The sequence below is a fragment of the Miniopterus schreibersii genome, assembly GCF_964146895.1.
Source record: "Miniopterus schreibersii genome assembly, chromosome: 15".
Classification (NCBI taxonomy): Eukaryota; Metazoa; Chordata; class Mammalia; order Chiroptera; family Miniopteridae; genus Miniopterus; species Miniopterus schreibersii.
Genome location: NC_138115.1, coordinates 51,802,985 through 51,819,327, shown reverse-complemented (window position 1 = coordinate 51,819,327; position 16,343 = coordinate 51,802,985). Strand labels below are relative to the sequence as shown.

General features: G+C 54.7%; 1 long non-coding RNA gene across 1 annotated transcript; it reads left to right on the top strand.

The window, feature by feature from the left end:
- The first annotated feature begins 4,977 nt into the window (after positions 1 to 4,977).
- On the top strand, positions 4,978 to 11,202 carry LOC308567693. Its single transcript, XR_014000356.1, has 3 exons — positions 4,978 to 5,120; positions 5,310 to 5,441; positions 10,016 to 11,202. It is a non-coding gene; the product is annotated as an uncharacterized lncRNA (long non-coding RNA).
- Positions 11,203 to 16,343: the final 5,141 nt, after the last annotated feature.

Sequence of the window (16,343 nt, the reverse complement as noted above, 5' to 3'; positions counted from 1 at the left end):
TCAAGGCCTGGCTCCGCCTCTGCTGCTGATTAGCTGTCGGCCAGGGAGTCTTAAAAAAGCAGGAACCTCAGGGACACCGAATGGTGGTCACCAGAGGCGGTGGGGAGGGCAGAGGGCAAAGGGGTCAAATATGTGGCGATGGAAGGAGACTTTGGGTGGTGAGCACGCCACGGCATCTGCAGATATCCTGTTATGTGATACGCCTGAAATTTATGTAATGTTATTAACCACTGTTACCCCAGTAAGTTTACCGTTAAAAAATGCAGCTCCGACGGTGTCATTCTGCCGCCTGAAACATCTCCGTAGCCTCAGGAGACTCTTCAAACCTCTGAGGAAGGCCTACTAGCATCTCTAGCATCACATTGTCTTACAGGTTTCAGGCTTTTTTGCAAACGATGCCCCCCACCCAGTGTTTGTAATAGCTGTTCCCCCCCTACTTTTCCTTCCCCTGTAGCTTTGGCCCATCACCTCTTACGTGAAGGCCTCCCTGATTGCCTCTGATAAACACCCTCAGTCGTGCTTACCCCTCCTTCAGAGCACCTCTCCCAGCAAAGGAATGAGCCTATGTTGGCTGGTCCCTGGGCCGGGAGCCCCGTGAGGGGCAGGGCCCATCGCCACCCAGTTCATCTGTGTCACAGACCTAGTGCGATGCCGGGTCCCTGGCGAGAGCCCAGGAAAAATTTACTGGAAGCTCAGTGAACGTCTGGGCACCCGCTCCGGGCCTCCTCTCCCAGTGGGAAATGTCAGATTGCGTGGGTGTCCAATTCTGTGACTTCAGGAGCACCTGTGCAAAGAGGGAGCCGCGTCAGTGGGTGGAATTTGGTTAACTCTCCGCGGGTGTTGCGTTTTATTTGGAGCCTGAGAAAGAAAAGGCTAGCGGGGCCATCTGGTCCGGGAGCGGGCGGGCTCCAGGCTGAAGGGGGAGGTCCGCTGGAAACGCAGCCCTGCCTGGGAGAAGGGCCTCCTTCCCGGGAGGAGGCTGCCACCCGGCTCTTCTCTCGGGCTCCAGCATATGCTCGGATCCTGGCTCCTAACCGTGGTTGACGTTCAGAGTTTCTGCCGCGTGAGCGGAGCTGTTATGAGAACTGGAAACAGCTTCTCTGGGAGCGACTGGTGGCAGGGAGGATTCGGTGTTGCCTGCAGCCCCGGAGCCGCCCCCCCACGGGGGTGTCAGTGGCTCCAATCTGCACCCCGGGGGCTCAGAGCGAGGCAGTGGCTCCAGGTGCCTTGCAGAGTGACGAGGTCTCCTGAGGCTTGGCTTCGCGGTCACAAAGAGCCTCGTCGGCTGGGCCTGAGCCTTTGTCTCGTCTCAACCGCCCGACAGACTCCGGGGCTGAGCTGCGTTCAAATCTTGCCTCTGCCCCTCGCTAGCTGTGCCATCGTGAGCAGGTTGCTGAGCTTCTCTGGGCTCTGAACATGTTCAGGCCGCGGTGAACTCTGGTAAAATCCGAGAGTTGGCTCTGATGATGTACAGCATCCCTTTAGTGCCACGAGGTGCTACAACCCTGGATGTCACTACAGCAAAACAAATTCTGCCTGAATTTCAAAGTCGCTCGCATTCGCCCAGGCCCGTGTTCCCCCAGATGATGCGTGAACTTGACCTCCGGTGAGTCATTTCATGGGATGAGTTCCTAGGAAGCCTGAGGCATTGTTTATCCATTACTCACTCTGCCAAACGTTGTCCTGACCCTTCACGTAGACGGTTCCGTTTGGCTTTCACAATTCTGAGACGTGGTGTGGTGGGCGGAACAGTGGCCCCCGTGAGTGTGTTCGGTTACGTGGCCAAGAGGAATTACGGTTGCTAATCGGCCGGCCCTGAGATGGGAGATGATTCTGGGTTATCCACTGTGGTCACAGGGGTCCCCATACTCAAGAGCAAGACAGGAGCTTGGAATGATGCAATCGCTGGATTCAAAGATGGAAAGGGGCCGCGAGCCAAGCAATGCAGGCCGCCGCTCGAACCAAGGACCCATTCCTTGGCCCTCAGGAGCACAGCATTGTGGGCACCTTGATTTTATCCCAGTGAGACTGATTTTGCAGTTCTGGCCTCCAGAACTGTAAGGTAGTAAGTTTGTGTGTGTGTTTTTATTGAGGTGTAACTGCTATATAACGTGATATGTTCCAGGTATACGACATGATTCACTATTTGTATTCTCTGTGAAATGGTCACCACAGTAAGTCTGGTGACCATCCATCTTCATACAAAGTTACAAAATTCATGTTTTCTTCTGAAGAGAACTTTTAAGATTTACTCTCTTGGCAGCTGTCAAATGGGCAATAGAGTGTTATTAACTATCAGCTCCGTGCTGTACATTATATCCCCAAGACTTATTTATTTTTATTTTATTTATTTATTTTTAAATATATCTTTATTGATTTCAAAGAGAGGAATGGAGAGGGAGAGAGAGAGACAGAAACATCAATGATGAGAGAGTCATTGATCGAACCCGCAACCCGGGCATGAGCCCTGACCGGGAATCGAACCCTAATCGCCTGGATCCCAGGTTGATGCTCAACCGCTGAGCCACGCCCGGCCAGGCAAGACTTATTTATTTTTACAACTGGAAGTTTGTGCCTCTTGACACCTTTCAGCATTTCACCCAACCCCCAAGCCCCCTTCCCTCTGGCAACCAACAATCTGTTCTCTGTAGCTATTAATTTTGTGGGTTTTTTGTGTGTTTTTTAAGATTACACATATAAGCAACGTCACATGGCATTTGTCTTTCTCTGGCTTATTTCACTTAGCATAATACCCTCAAGGTCCATCCGTATTGTGCAAATGGTAAGATTTCACTCTTTTTTATGGCTGAGTAATATTTCGTTGTACCACACGTGCCACCACTTTTTTATTCCACTCACCTACTGATGGGCACCTGGGCTGCTTCCGTATCTTGGCTGTTGTAAATAATGCTGCAGTGAACATAGGGGCGCATCTGCTCTTTCAGATGAGTGTTTTGGTTCTTCGGTTAGATACCCAGAAGTGGAATTGCTTCTCTGATAGATGAGGCCTGAATCTTTTTTTTTTTTTTTTAATATATCTTTATTGATTTCAGAGAGAGGAAGGGAGAGGGAGAGAGAGAGATAGAAACATCAATGATGAGAGAGTCATTGATCAAGCCCTCAACTCGGGCGTGTGCCCTGACCGGGAATCGAACCCTGATCGCCTGGATCCTAGGTCGATGCTCAACCGCTGAGCCACACCCGGCGGGGCGAGGCCTGAATCTTAAAGGCAATGTGGGGAGGGATAAGACTTCTGTTCAGCAGTCTGGCCTCAAAGTGAATTATCTAGAAAGGACTCAGACTTTTCACATCACGAAGAGGAACCTTCCAGGACAAATCTCTTTTCCCTCCCATGTATTTCTCTGCTGACGTTTCTATTCTCTCACTTGAATGTATCCGTTTGGATGTGTATCAGTCAGAAAAAGTGAGGCTGTGCTGCAGAAACAAACAGCCCCCAAGTCTCATTGGTCTTACACAACCAACTTTACTCCTGATTTCCGTCAGGGGTACAGTGTTGCTGAAGCCCCTGTTTATCACAGTCCCTGAGGGACCCCCGGTGAGGGAGGCTCCGCTCATGTTTCCTTGGTGGCTCAGGCCGGGCAGGAGGGTGTGGGAAACAGCATCTTTTGTCTGTAGATGACACACAGTCATTACACCCACATTTCCTTGGCCAAAGCAAGCCAAATATTTGCATCTTACGTCAAAGAAGGTAGAAAAGTACAGCCCGGTCAGGTGCCCGGAGAGAGAGAAGGCAAATATTTGCGGAGAGCCCTGATCACCACCGCAGGGGTCCTGCGGGCTACATGCAGCAAACGTCTCACGAAGACAATAAGGAGATTTATTCTCTTACGTAACAAGGGGCCCAAATGTCAGGGTTGCTGGCTTGGTTCACTCACTGGCAAGTGCCAGCACCCAGCACGGAGGCCCCTTCCGTCTCCTGCCCCGACAGCCCCGGTTTGCTGCCCTGACCGCCCAGGAGGGCTTCTGTCAGAGACGGGAAAGGACACGAACCTGCCTCATATCCTTTTATAAAACAACAAAAACCACCCTGGCTTGTTTGGCTCAGTGATTTAGAGCATCGGCCCTTGGACTGAAGAGTCCCGGGTTCGATTCCAGCCAAGGGCACGTACCTCAGTTGCAGGCTCCATCCCCCGGCGGGGCAAGTGCGGGAGGCAACCAATTGATGTTTCTCTCTCTCTCTCTCTCCCACTTTCTCCCAAAAGCAATGGGAAAAAACTATCCTTGGGAGACGATTAAAAAAACAAAACAAAACCAAAACACAACAAAAACCTTCCCAGAGGCTCCCCAGCAGATTTCCCATCCCACCCGCCAGGACTGTATCATGTTCCCTTGTCTAAACTGCCTACTTGGCCAGAGGACCGAGGTGGCCGGGACGGGCTTAAGTGAAGCAGGTGTGTCCCCTGGGATGGCCTCAGGAGCCAGGCCTCCCACCCCCGAAATAAAGGACATGGTCACTTGCAGGAGAGAGACCCAGACTGGGCCCCTGTTTTAATGGAGTCCCAGCCGGGTGGGAAACTGTCCGCCACCCGGGCTCCAGGAAGGGAGGGGCCGGTGGGGGGCGACGGAGGAAACCGGCCGGCCGCGGGGTCTGACCTCACCCACTCTTCACCCCGAGCACAGCAGGGAGGTTTCTTGCCCTGTTTCCAGCTGGGAAGCGGGGCGTCAGGTACTCGGAGGCCTGCCTGCCCCCCAAGTCCGGCCCATTGCGCCCGGCCGGCTGCGGGGCTGCTGAGGACAGTTCCAGAGCAGAACGTCAGAGTTCGTTTCTCTGAAAGTCCTTCTTTGGAAGAGGCGAACCTCAGCTTTCGGTTCACTGGCCGTCGGCCGCGGAACAAACAGGATTTCCGAGACTGGGCTGGCCGGCTGCCGCATCCCCTTGCTGACGTCAACCCCAGATCCCTTTTTAACCAGGGACGGGGCCGCTCTGTGGCCGGGGGACAGGAGCAGGTGTGTAAATCTGCAACTGTATCCGGGACTAAATTTACCCAGAAAAGGAATGTGCCAAGTTGTCTTTGAAGCAACTCCCGGCGATTCCAGGGCCTGGCGAAGTCTCTTGACTCTCCCCTCCCCGCACCAACCCTTTGATTAGCCTCAGTTCCGTAAGAAAAGCTGACATCAATTTAAAAATCAGCGCTTCCCCAGCTTTTGCTGATAGACGCGGGGATCATGTCCTAAGAGCCCAAACCTGGAGTCCTGCTGGCGGGGTGGAGAGAGGGGAGGGCTCGGGGGCGGAGCAGAGAAGTGCCCGCCCGCCAGCCCGTGGCACTGACCCTCACCTTGGCCCACAGCCCGCCCGGAGCCGCTTGCTGCCCGACTCCAGGCTGCGGACCGACTTCAACCCCCTGGCCAGGTCCTAAGGAAGCCCAGGGTCTGGGCCTGCCCACACCGAATGGGTGGCCCGTCCCTTTTCAGAGGCCGAGGTAAGCAGGTCGCCTCCCCCGTCACACATTCTTACACCCGCCCGCAGAGGTAAGCAGCTGTCCCTGGGGTGAGTGAACAAAAAGTGGCAGGTGCAACATCACAACCGGGATGTGAGCTCAGGCTGGTTGCACAGCTAATGCCCTTGACTGCTATACCTTCCTTCCTCTGCTCACCCGAGGAACTCGATTTTATTTTCAATCCCTCCGAAAAGTCTACCAGATGGATATGGGTATGAGTGTCCCGCATCAGTTCAGAGGAGTTACCAAACATTTACCCCAAGGCACACAGCGAGTAAGAGGTGGAGGCAGGATTTGAACCCAGGCCTGAATGGCCCCCACGCGAGAGCTCCGTTCGTCCATGAGCTGCTGAGCCTAGCAGCCCCCTTCCCCAGTGACACCCCCCCCCACCTGGAGAACAGCTTTTTTATACTAGGGAATTGCCACATTAAAAAAAAAAAAATCACATACACGCCCACAAAAGGATTATGTTTGAGCTACAAGCTGGTTTTGAGATCTGTGTGTGTATAATGCCCACTCCCTGGAAAAGCTCCGGGCTTTCTACAGGAGTCTTCTGCTGGTAAAAATGCACCGTCCCTGTTCCCGCAGCCCCCTCAGGTCAGCGTATTTAAAAAAAGAAAGAGTTGAGCTTGTCACTCAGCTCTCACTTTGAGTCATAACAGGACTCTCCGTGGGGGACGACCTAGTTCTAGGAACCGTAATAGAAGCTGAGTCTGTCGCCTTCGCGGGTGCATCTCGAATCCCACTTGGGTACTTGTTTGGGGCCTGTGTGACCCTGCATCCTAGACCCCGGGGGGGGGGGGGTGAGTGCTTGGATCACGGTCACCTCAGCTGACAGATGTCTGAGTCACACGCTCTGTGACCGGACCCCGGGCAGAGGCCAAAGAGCAGAGGAGACGTCAGAGGGGTGGCCTCTCCGCCTGCAGGACGGTATTTCTCAATCGGGGAAAATAAAACGACAAGAGCAAGAGCAGCGAACACCCGCTGAGCACCTCGCTGTGGCGGTCTCGCCGGTGCTGCTCCGCTAGTTAATCAATGCACCCAACGTGGGCCCCGTCAGCAGCAGTTATTCTTGCGGCGAAGCACGGAGCTTCAGAGGTCGGGTGGCACTTCCCATTCGGCTCACCCCCTCCCGTCCAGCATGTCCTGCCGTGTCTCTCAGGGCCTCTCAGTCCCGTCGTCTGTTGCCTGGCCCCCCCGTGCCCCGTCCCAGCACCGTGTGCTCCCTGGAGCTGGGGTTTCACCCGCTGCCCGAGGTTCCGCCTGTCCCTCGAAGGGGCAGGTGTTTCCGCTCAGGCCGCCCACCTGCCTGGCACACCCTGGGCTCCCCGCGGGGGGACAGGGTGCGGAGTCGGTGCTGCGGTGGCCCCGAGAGCGGCCGAGCGACCTGAAGTTCTCCTAAGAGCTGTGCCTTTAAGGACGCGGGCGGCGCCGTCCTTCGGGGATGTTTCGTTGCCACAGAGCTTTCGGCTTTCGCAAGGCTTCCAGGGGGTGGGTGGAGGTGGGGGAGTCTCGCGGCCCACTGGCCTGTGGGGCAGAGGTGTCTCGTGTCCCCTCAAGATTTGGGATGTCCCGCCCTGGCCGGCGTGGCTCCGTGGTTAGAGCGTCCGCCCGTGGACGGAAGGGTCCCGGGTTCGATTTTGGCCAAGGGCACGAACCTCGGTTGCAGGGGATGTGCCTCTCGCATCGACGTTTCTCTCTCCCTTCCGCTCTCTCTGAAAAGCAACGGAAAAAATATCCTCAGCTGAGGATTTAAAAAACGAACAACTTCGCAACAACCCAATAAAGCTGCCGTCGTTAAAAAAAAAAATTAGACACGTTCCACCAGACATCGACACAAACCTTATTGTTTATTTATTTTTAATTCCCACCCGAGGATATTTTTTCCCCACTGATTTTTAGAGAGTGGAAGGGGGAGAGGGGGGGAGACGCATCGATTGCTTGCCCCCCCCACGGGCTGCCGATGCCGCCTGCAGCCCAGGCACAGGCCCGGGACCCTGCAGGGCGCAGGCCGGCGCTCTGGCCACCGCGCCACACCGGCTGGGGCGCCCGTTTATTTTTCATCATTTGAACCGGGGCCCTAATTCTTTATATGTCAATACAAACCCCAGCAGGGTTTCCGCAGCCCCCCGACCCCCAGGAATGCTTCTGCTGTGGGTGGGAGGGCGGCTCTGGCGCTTGACCGACGGCTGTTGGCCGTTTGGGAAAATGCCGTCAGGGACGCAGGCCCACGCCTGGGACCCGAGTCACCAGCGTCCCACAGGGGCGCCGCGCCCCACGTGTGGCCGCTGCCTCCGTGGAGCTTCTCTGAATTTTGTGAAAGGTCCCGGGGTGACGCCGGCTAATAAATTCGTGTAGGTTTCAGGGGTACGATTCCCTCGCGCATCCTCTGGGTGCTGCGTCGTGTGGTCACTGCCCGAGTCGAGTCTCCCCTGTCACGGTCATTCACGGGGTCTTACGTGTCCCCATTTGGCCTTTATTTGGAAACAGCAAATACAAAGCCAAAGGGACAGCAAACGTTCCGCCGAACGCCGCCTCCCTCCTCCGAGGCCCCGGCGCGGTCGTTAGAGGCCGGTGCAAACGTCACCCGCTGTCTCCTCGAGCCCCCTGAGCGCTTTCCGGTCGCAATGCATACTGTGCGGTCAATGCTGACTTTTATTTCTCCCATATTAGAGCGACATATTGGTTTTTTAGAAATTTTGGGGGTCAGTGGGTTACGCTATCTATGAATTTCAACTCAGGATAGTAAAGGCAATGTTACAAAAATATTTATTCAAGGAAAAGGGGTTGGGGTGGGGCCCAGAACTACAGTGTCGGGGGGGCGAGAATGACCTTCGTGTGTGTGTCAGGATTTGCACCAAATAAACGGCAGTTCCATCCGCGCCGTCCTGACAACTAAGGGCTTATTTTGTTGGCTGTTTTTGCTCCAAAAACTTGGTGTTATCCTCTTGGAACTATTGTCCGGGGCAACACAGGGTTTTATTTGTCCCCTACCTGAGGAGTTTTCAGCGTTTTGCGCACTGAGGAAGATTCTGACTTTTTTTTAAAAGAGCTGGCGGGTTGTTAGGGCAAGTTGTTGAGACAAAGGAGGGCGGTCCAGCTGGACGTTCTTGGTCGCGGGCGGTGAGGTCTGGGGGCCGGGGTTGTGTTCGTTCACCTTCGCGCCCCCCCAGCGCTGAGCACCTGGCACGTAGTAGGGGCTCAGCCCTGAGCTGGACTGAGTTTTATCAGACACGTGACACGGGCTTGGGGTGGCAGCTGAATCTGTGCGTGCGTCCTGCTGAATTTAAATAATAGAGGAGCGTGTACATAGCAGAAAGCGAAACCTCCGCTTCTGGGCATCAGTTGAACTAATTACAAGAAGTGTGGCTCATTCGAGCGTCCGCCCAGGAGCCAGGAGGTCAGGGTTCGACTCCCCGTCGGGGCACATGCCGGGGTTGGGGGCTCGATCCCCAGTCGGGGGCCTGCGGGAGGCGGCCGATCGATGACTCTCTCTCATCCTTGATGTTTCTCTCTCCCCCCACTTCCTCTCTCTGAAATGAATAATAATAATTTTATTAAAAATAGGGTATGACATAGGCCACAGTCCAGTAGGAGTGGACGCTGCTGTGACTGACCAGGTTCCCGTTGAAAATTCACCCGCCCCCCGGCTGTCCCCTTGGGAATCCACTGCCCGCAGGTAACTGCGGGAGCAGCGGGGCGGGGAGTCCTTTCCTTACGCAAACGCTGTGACCGGTTCAGCGAGTCTCCTCCCGGACCCTACGTGCCCCCGTGGGCGGTTTACGCAGCCCCTTGGGGCCACGCTGCCTCCCAGCGCCTTGAGTCCCTGGGCTGGGAAATCCCAAAGCAAGGGTGCCCGTGGTGTTTGACGGTAGGGAGGCAGGAGGGCCACTTAAACGGAAAGTTTGCTTTCCGACCCGTGAGCCCTTGTGACCGCGTTTCCCCTCCGCTCTTGAGCTGCGCTGGAGCTTTGGGGGGCAGCTTTGAGCTCAAATTCCAGTGGGGAACCGGGACTTCTATCCTGGGGCAGGAACCAAGGGGGAAACAGGTCACCGTCCTTACAATCAGGGTACAGGTCCTGAAGGACAGAAAGTGTGATAGTTTAGAGGAAGAAGGAGGAGGTCACTTTAGACAGAGTCGTCAGGGAAGGCCTCTGGGAGGAGGTGCCCCCTGAACCGCTCCCAGGGGCCCTGCCAAGGCCCTGAGGTAGGGGAGGGACCACCCGAGGCATGAGGGACGAGGGACGAGGGACGAGGGACGAGGGACGAGGGATGAGTGACCAGCCAGGAGAGTCCCAGGAGATGAGACCAGAGAGGCGGGCGGGCCGGGGACTCGTAGGGTCTCGCAGGCCAGCGAGGACTCCGTGATGAGGCTTCGGGTTTTATTTTAAAGGAAGCGACTTGCTCCGATTTGGGTTTCACGTGACCTCTCTAGACAACGAATTAGAAAAGCAGAAGAGTCAAAGTGGGGAGACCCGTCCGGAGCCACTGTCGTTGTCCCGGCCAAAGGGGACAGGCCTTGGGCGAGAGCAAATGGGTCTAAAATCTCTTTCAAAGGCAGAGCCTCCAGGATTTGCTGGTGAAGTGACTGTGTGCGTGTGCGTGTGCGTGCGAAAGGGACAGCTAACGGGCACAGAGGGACACCATGTGAAGACAGAGGGCGAACAGGCCACCTGCAAACCAAGACCGAGGCCTTGGAAGACACCAGCCCTGCTGACGCTCTGATCTCAGGCTTCCGATCTGCCCTGAGTCCCGTTCCCCCCAGCCTGGGCTCCGCATGCGGGGACACTAAGGAACACAAAGGCAACGGTGAAAGAGCCCAAAACGCTGGGTGAACACTTAGTTATTTCTGCCCGCCTCAGTGACCATAAGTTCCTCCTCTCCCCTGAGTCCTATGGTTTCATAACTTGATTGGCCTGGACCGCTTGGGAATTTGATGAAGACTTGGCGGTCCCTTCCATGTGGCAGTGTGCTCGGGAGGAACAAAGAGGCGTCTGTGGGCCGAGCGCTCTCGGCCGGTGCTCTCAGAGTCTGAGAAGCGCGTCTGATCTTCCCCGTGGTCCCTTCCCCGTGGTCCCTTCCCCGTGGTCCCTTCCCCGTGGTCCACCGCAGCCTCCCAGCAGGAGGCCTAGTGGGACTGCAGAGACTGCAGCCTCGCTTGGGCTCCTTGGCTCCTCGGTGCGAGGTCCTCCAAGCCGTGGCTTTTCTCTGATGTTTAGAAACAAGCGCCTGGGAAGTGTGGCAACACGCCTTCCCGACTTCCTGGGCTCCGTCGCTGCGCACAGCAGCACCGCCATCTGCCGAATGTAGAAGCTGCTCACCAGTGAGTCACTGGCACCGAAAGCCGCTTCTGCACGGAGCTGCCCCCTCCACCCCATCCCTTGGTATCAGCAAATAGTCTCTGTTGCTTGTGAGTTCTAAGAAGGTGAGGAGAGCTCGAGTTCCCCCAAGTGGCATCAGGTGATTTACCTCTGGGACAAAGTCATCAACTCCCCTGCCCCTCGGTGCTACACTTGCTTTGCAAGGGTGCTGAGCTGTGTTGCAGACAAGTGCAGGGTTATTTCGAAGTTCACATGGGTGCTGGCTGAATCAAACTCCTCTGAGTCTCTCCCTGCCTCACCCTCAGTATTTCTTTGAGAGCTGGCACCTTAGTCAATGAGAAATGCTACAGGTCAAAACACAATAAAAGCATCTCTCGTACATCCAAAAACATGCCAGGCTTGTCCCCAGGAAAGGACTATACTCACAACTGTAAACCTACGTTGGCCCCACCCTGTATACATAAACATATGCATATGAGCTCACATAATATATGTTTGTAAACAGGTGAGTCTAAAAGGCAGAAAGCTGTGCAAACTTAGGCAAGTTGCCCGCCCCCTCTGAGCCTTGGCTTTTACATCTGCAAAGAGGGAGTAGTAAAAGTGCCCGTCTCACAGGCCCATGTTTTGCTGTTATTATTATTAATAAAGAAAACTCACCAAACCATTGACGGTGATCACCTCCAGGGAGGGAAGCTGGGGGTTTGGGACAGGATGGCGATTTGGATTTCCTATGTTGTACACAACTGGGTTGTTCGAGGTCTTCAAGCCACTCAGATGCTACTTCTGTTCTATTTATTACATAAATTATTTTATTAAAAACCCTCCCATACGTATATTTATTTTCCCAAATGCGCTCATCTTCTGCAAGCAACCAGTAAAATGACAGTGGACTCTTTTTTAAACATCTGGAAGGTCTATTCAGGTGCCTCTGCTCAGTCGGATACTTTCAGCCCCGGGGCCGCACGTTCAGGACAGTTTTCTTCGCAGGCCCTGAGCCAGAGCCCAGTCTTTCCCGGCCCATCGGCAGAGCGGACCGCCCGCCTGGGCCTGGCCAGCGCCTGGGGTGTTTTGGACCCACGCTTCTGTCCTGAAAGCTTCCCGGCCGCCTTTGAACTTGGCCGCCCGATGACCCCGCCCCGCGCATCCCGCCGGGCTGCCGGGCGCGGTTCCAGCCGGTGCAGCGCGCCCCGCGGCCAGCAGGGGGAGCCCGAGGACCCCGACCCGCGCTCCCGCCGGGCTGCCGGGCGCGGTTCCAGCCGGTGCAGCGCGCCCCGCGGCCAGCAGGGGGAGCCCGAGGACCCCGACCCGCGCTTCCCGCCGGGCTGCCGGGCGCGGTTCCAGCCGGTGCAGCGCGCCCCGCGGCCAGCAGGGGGAGCCCGGGGCCGGCCGCCGCGCAGGCCGAGCGCTCCCTTTGCCGCCGCCCCCGGGCCACCTGCCACCCTTTGGGAAGCGGGGCGCCGGGCACAGGCTCGCTTACATCCCCCTTTTCCAGCCCCGCCTGTTAATTCCATCCTGCAGGGTTGCTCTCGGGGTTTAACAAAGACCAGCTGAACCGTTGCCGGGGGAGAGGGGGGTCCCAATGCTGCGAGGACAGGGGCGTGGCGCCCCCTGCTGGTTGGGGGGCATTACCAGGCGCCCCGCCAGGTGTCAGACGGGAGCCAGACAGACGCCCGACGCCAAGTGGGGCCAGACAGTCCCGCCCTCAGACGGCCTGGGTCGGCCTGACACCCACAGGAGAAAAACAGTGGTGACAGTGAAGCCAACTTGTTCTACGTTTGGCCGAAGCCCCAACATGATAGATGTCACACGTCGGCGCGATCACCAGGCGGGACTTAAAAACTCTGAGATGCTGGGGCCTTCCGCCCACGGAGGGTAGGAAAGGGGGATGAAGGGAAAGAGGGTTTTTGCAGACAGCTGTCCAGGAGCTGAGGCCCTCCCCACCCGTCAGGGGGTGTATGTGTGTTGGGGGAGCCGTGCCTACCTGTCGTCTTCAGCCTGGGCCAAGGGGCTTGAAAGGGACCCGTTAGGGAGGCGGGGGCTCACAGCGGACCCCTGCCTGAGTGACCTAAAAACTGCGGCCCTGGGGCTGGCTAGCTGTTTTCACGGAGGCCCAAAAAGACATCCCCACACTGAGGCGGTCTTGTCCCCACGGTGCCCGGGGACAAAAAGCATGGTTTGCGTTTCCGGGCGACCAGGTGCGATCACCTGCCGGAGGGAACTAGAGTGTGGCTGCCTCAGGGTTCATCCTGGGAGGCCTCCTGGTGGAGGAGACCTGGGATGAAAGTACAGTGTCCGACGTTTCTCGCCCTCCTGCCTGCGGGGTGGCCCCGCTCCCACCTCTTGGTACTCTCTGCCCCAGAGTGGCTCTAAAGGACAGGACAGTGAGAAATAGGTGGGGGGGGTATTTTTCTAATCCAGTTGTTTTCAACTGAGGGCAATTCCCCCCCCCCCCCCCCCGGGACACCTGGCAATGTCTGGAGGCATTTTCGGTCGTCACAGCTGGGGCGCAGATGTGGTAGGGCGCCTAGCGGGAGCCAGCACCCCCAGTCCATCAGACCCTTTCCTCCTGTCAAACGGTCATGTGGATGCTTCGGAGTTCCCCTGATGACTTTTGTTTTGCTGTGGTTGTTTTTGTGCCAGTTGTTTCTTTTAAATATTTAAAATCACAGACCCTCAAAGTTGAAAAAGTTATCTCAGGGGTGCATGGTCAGAGCCCAGGATTTTCAGGGTGGGCCGTGCGCCCTATTCTGTAGGATGGAGGAAGGGTGGGCGTGTGACATCGAGCATTGGTCAAAACCCAGAGGCTGTACGACCCGGAGGGCGGCCCGAATGTAATTATGGTCAGTTAATAATAATGTAGCGGTCATGGTTCAGGAATTGGAACAAATGGAACAAATGGAATTAGAGAATCAGTGAGGGGCCGAGAGGGTTACTCTTATGTATAGGGGAACTCTCTATACATACTATCTGCTCAATTTTCTGTGAACCTTAAACTCCCCTATAAAAATAAAGGCTATTTTAAAATAGAAATTCTTTCCTCTCCCAGGCTGGAATCCATTCCTGGACATTTCAGTCCAGCTGCTCTGAAATCATAAGGTCTCAGATATAAGAGGTTCTTCAGTTTTATCTTATCCGAACCCTTTATTTCACAGATAAGGAGACGGAAGCCCAGAGAGGGGAAGAGGCTCGCCCAAGGCTGGTTGCCCGGCTATGTCACTGTAAAGCGGGACAGGGACTGTCTGTGAAGTTAGGGCTTTTCTTCACAGCAGTCGCTCTTGGCACCAGCCCACCCTGCACTTAGTATTTGTTTTCTACCTTTGAATTTTTTTAATCCCTTGCTTTTTTCTTAAGATGGGGTCGACTACCTCAGTTTTGTAATAAAGGGGCGTGTTTCTCCTAAAAAGAACCCCCTACCTGGTTCCGTCGCTTTTCCTGAGGCCGAGGGTCTCCTTTTAAAAGTCAGAGCTGGCAGCTGCCCCTCGGAGTGCCGGCCGGTCGCCTCTGTGAACTGGAGTGACAGCCGCAGCTGGTGAAAAACTCTGGCTCTGCAACCGACTTGGCCAAAGTGCAGGAGAGTCCTGAGGATCCAGCCCAGGTGCTCTTGTGCTAAGATGCTCCGAGGCTGGTCACCGGGCCAGTGGGAACATAGGGAAGGTGTTGCACCCGTTTACGTCTTTGTCCAAAACTCTTATCCCATCAGACGAGTTCAGAGCTAACAAGACAGGGCCTGAGAGACAAGATCCCAGGGTTCCCGGACGGACCGACTCCTTTACTCAAAGTGACTTTATTGGTTTAAGCAGAAACCGCCCCTGGCCTTAAGGAGACAGCCATTTAGAGTCAGGCTCCTCACCCTGGCCCATTTGGCTCAGTGGTTAGAGCGTCGGCCAGGGGCCTGCAGGGTCCCAGGTTTGATTCTGGCCAAGGGCACGGACCTTGATTGCAGGCTCGATCCCGGGCCCCGGTCGGGTGCATGCAGGAGGCAACCAATCGATGTGTCTCTCTCACATTGATGTTTCTCTGTCTCTCTCCCCCTCCCCTTCCACTCTCTCTGAAAAGAAATGAAAAAAATAGCCTTGGGTGAGAATTAAAATAAAATTTAAAAAAATAAAAAATGAAGTCAGGTTCCTCACTGTGATACATTCTTCCTTGGGCCTCAGTTTTCTGGGAGCTAAAATTAGAATGGTCTTAGGATGCACCCAGCTCTGATTTCACAGAATTTTATCTTTCTTACGCAACAGCCATGTAGCAAACACACGGGTCAGTCTTATCTGCCGCCCCAGCCCTCGCCGCCCACATCCCAGGACACTGGGCTTCCTGACCTCATAAACATGGCCTGCGAATGGGAGCACATGATCCCGTATTCCCATTTGTTTAACTTAATTCTAGACAAGGTCCGAGGGGGAGAGTTCACCCCCAGGACTTTGTACACTAGTGGACTGACTCCTGCAAAAAGTGCCTCCTCAGTTAAAACATCAGATAAGGGTGGTGTCCTTACCCTGAGTTCACAGATGAGGAGCGGAGCCCCTGACAGTGTGAACCGGTGTCACTATGTTCCTGAAATGATGAGCCTCTACTGGATGGCAAGGCTGCCCCAGGTGCTACTATTGTAAGAGCTCTGTGTGGACTCATTCATTCAACCCTCCCAGGCAGGTAACAACGTTCTTTCCCTTTACAGTACATGGAGGCACAGAGAGGTTAAGCAACTTGCCTCGTTTACACAGCTGATAGGTAGAGGAGCTGGTGTCAGAGTCCGTTGTTCTAACTATGTAGGCTGTACTCAGTATCTCATCCTGCCTTTCATTGCCTCACTTGGTTAGAGCGTCGCTCTGATACGCCAGGGCTGTGGGTTCGAATCAACCAGTGAATGCATAAATAAGTGGAACAACAAATCGATCTCTCTTAAAAAAAATTTTTTTTTAAATCCTCATCTTTTTTTTTTTTAAATATATATCTTTATTGATTTCAGAGAGAGGAAAGGAGAGGGAGAGAGAGAGGTAGAAACATCAATGAAGAGAGAGTCATTGATCAAGCCTGCAACCAGGCATGTGCCCTGACCGGGAATCAAACCCTGATCGCCTGGATCCTAGGCCGACGCTTAACCGCTGAGCCACGCCCAGCCGGCTAAAGATCCTCATCTTAATGCTGTGAATTGGGTATTATCCGCGGTGTGCCGGCTCTCTGGGGAAGGGGGTGCTGATGTGCAGAGTTTGCCAATTTCCCTGCTGTCCATGTTCCCGCTGTGGTCAGTTTCAACCTCCCGATGTGACAGTGGGGAGCACCCGGCGGGGAAGAGATGGTCAGCAGCTCTCCAGTGCATGGGGTTTCTATCATACAGACACAGTACTCACAAAAAGCTTCACAGATGACAGTAAAAATAATTAGAAAAATAGTAGTAAAATAGTGAGAAAATAAAGTTTCAAGCATTTCTTACCTTTATTTTTAATAAAACATCTTTAATTGTAAAATAAGTGGGAAAGCAAGCTATAGACTAATTCCTACAACATGTTCCTATTTTTGAATATATGTGAAAACTCCCTGCCCCACATATGAATATAAGTGTATAT